The 2,764-nt window shown below is 38.2% G+C and overlaps 1 pseudogene; it reads right to left on the bottom strand.

Moving 5' to 3' along the window:
* Positions 1–98: 98 nt before the first annotated feature.
* LOC105534951 overlaps positions 99–2,764 on the bottom strand; it is a 74,967-nt pseudogene continuing 72,301 nt past the window's right edge.

Genomic DNA, 2,764 nt, shown 5'->3' with positions numbered 1-2,764 from the left:
TCCTGCTAAGCTTTCTTTCCTGTCAGTAATTAAAATCTTCTGCCACTGGCATAGCTACTGTTGCTACTGGAACTGTCATAGCCACCTTGGTTTTGTGGTTAGGCAAAGTATTGGCCTCCACCACCGTAGGGGCCAGAGCTTCTGCCTCCAAAGTTTTCTCCCTTCTTGGGTCCAAAATTCGAAGAATGATTGTTGTAATTGCCAAAATCACTGTAGCTTCCACCACTTCCAAAATTGCTTCCATCATTACCAAATCCATTATAGCCATCCCCACTGCCACCATATCCACCACCACCCTGGCTGCCACCAAAGCCACCATGACCACTAAAGTTTCCTCCATGACCAAAGTTGTCATTCACACCAAAACCACCTTCACAACCACCACCAAAGTTTCCAGAACCTCTTCAACCTCTTTGGCTGGAGGACGCACTAGCCATCTCTTGCTTTGACAAGGCTTTCTTAACTTCACAGTTGTGGCCATTCACAATATGGTATTTCTGAACGACAGTCTTATCCACGCCGTCATGGTTGTCAAAAGTTATAAAGGCAAAGCTCCTTTTCTTGCCAATGCCTCGGTCAGTCATGATTTCAATCACTTCTATTTTTCCAAACTGTTCAAAATAATCTATTAGGTGATGTTCTTCAGTGTCTTCTTTAATGTCACCAACAAACATCTTTTTCACAGTTAAGTGGGCACATGGTCTTTGAGAATCTTCTCTTGAGACAGCTCTCTTTGTTTCCACAACTCTTCCATCCACCTTGTGTGGCCTTGCATTTGTGGCTGCACCCACCTCCTCCACAGTGGCATATGTGACAAACCCAAAGCCACTGGCGCACTTGGTGTTTGGATCTCTCATGACCACATGGTCCATGAGCATTCCCCATTGCTCAAAGTGGCTCCTCAGGCTCTCATCAGTTGTTTCAAAGCTCAACCCTCCAGTGAGGAGTTTCTGCAGCTGTTTGGGCTCTTTAGGAGACTCTGACTTAGATATGATGGCAGGGGGAAGAGAGAATTTAATGATCCAGGTCTTGCATATCTTCTGGCAAATTTGTCACTAAGTATTTCCCATATTAATACTATCATAAATGCACTTTTAATATTTCAATTTCAAGCAGAAGGTTATCAGCATGTAGAAATACAATTGATTTTTGTATGTTGAGTATGTGTCTTGAAACTTACATACTTTTAGCTCACATACTTACATACTTTTAGCTCACAAACTTACATACTTTTAAACTCACATACTTTTAGCAGTAGTTTGTACATTCTTTAGGATTTTCTTTATAGATGACCATGTTGTCTGCAAATACAGTTTTACCTCTTCATTTCCACTCTGTATGCCTTTATTTTTATTCATTTATTTATTTTTAGATTTCTCCCAATTTAGGAATTTATTTATTGTGTAGAGATTAACGCCCTTCTTTATTCTGGATAGCATCTTCTTTATTCTGGATTTCATTATCACAGTTCCATAGTATGATTACACACTCCAGCATGACGTTGAACAGAAGTGGGAAAAGCAGGACATCCTTGCATTGTTCCTGATCTAAGGGAGAAGGGCACTCACTCTTTCATAATTAAGCATAATATTAGAGAGAGATTTTTTTGTAGATGCACTTTATCAGGTTTCAGAGGTTCCCTTCCTTCTATTCCTAGTTTGCTGCAAGTTTTTGTCATGAATAGATATTGGATTTCACCAAATGCTTTCCTGTATCTATTGAGATGATCATGTGGTTTCTCCTTTTTAGTAAATCAACATGGTAAATTACACTGAATAATTTTCAAATACTAAACTAATCTTTCACTCTTGGGATTATGCATTGTATAATGATGTATCTTACTTTTTATATATTAGTGGTGTTGATTTGTTAAAATTTTTTGCATCTATTTAATTATGGATATTGTTCTGCAGATTTTTTTCTTCGTAATATTTTTATCTGGTTGTGATATCGGGGTGATGCTAACCTCATAGAATGAGTTGGAAAGTGTTACCTTCTTTTCAGTTTCCCAAATGAGTTTGTGAATTGTTATTATTTATTCCTTAAATGTTTGATAAAATTCACCAGCAAAGTCATCATTATGTGAAGTAAGCTTCGTGGGAAACTTTTGTTTGTTTGTTTGTTTGTTTGTTTTTTGAAACCGAGTCTCACTCTTTCACCAGGCTGGAGTGCAGTGGCATGATCTTGGCTTACTGCAACCTCCGCCTCCTGGGTTCAAGCGATTCTCCTGCCTCAGCCTCCCAAGTAGCTGGGATTACAGGCGCTGGAACTTACCACCACACCAGCTAATTTTTGTATTTTTAGTAGAGACAGGGTTTCACTGTGTTGGCCAGTATGGTCTCAATCTCCTGACCTCGTGATCTGCCCTCCTCGGCCTCTCAAAGTGCTGGGATTACAGGCGTGAGCCACCACGCCCAGCCTCATGGGAAATTTTTATACTACATGTTCAATTTATTTAATAGATATAGAGCTATATAAGTTACCTATTTCTTCTTTAATGAGCTTTGGTGCTTTGTATCTTTCTCTACTTCATCAAAAATTTCAAATTTATTGGCATAAAGTTACTCACAGTATTTCCTTATTACCTAGTTAATGTCCATCAAATCTGTAGAAATCTATCATTTCTGAGATTGATAATTTATGTCTTTCTTTTTCCTAATCAGCCAGTCGCTCAATTTCATTAATCTTCTCAAAGTACCCAATTTTTGTTTCATTGATTTTGCCTATTGCCTTTTTGTCTTATGTTTATTAATTTCTACATTTA

This window comes from Mandrillus leucophaeus, unplaced genomic scaffold, assembly GCF_000951045.1.
Source record: "Mandrillus leucophaeus isolate KB7577 unplaced genomic scaffold, Mleu.le_1.0 Scaffold14, whole genome shotgun sequence".
Lineage (NCBI taxonomy): Eukaryota > Metazoa > Chordata > Mammalia > Primates > Cercopithecidae > Mandrillus > Mandrillus leucophaeus.
This window is presented reverse-complemented; position numbering and strand designations above follow the sequence as displayed.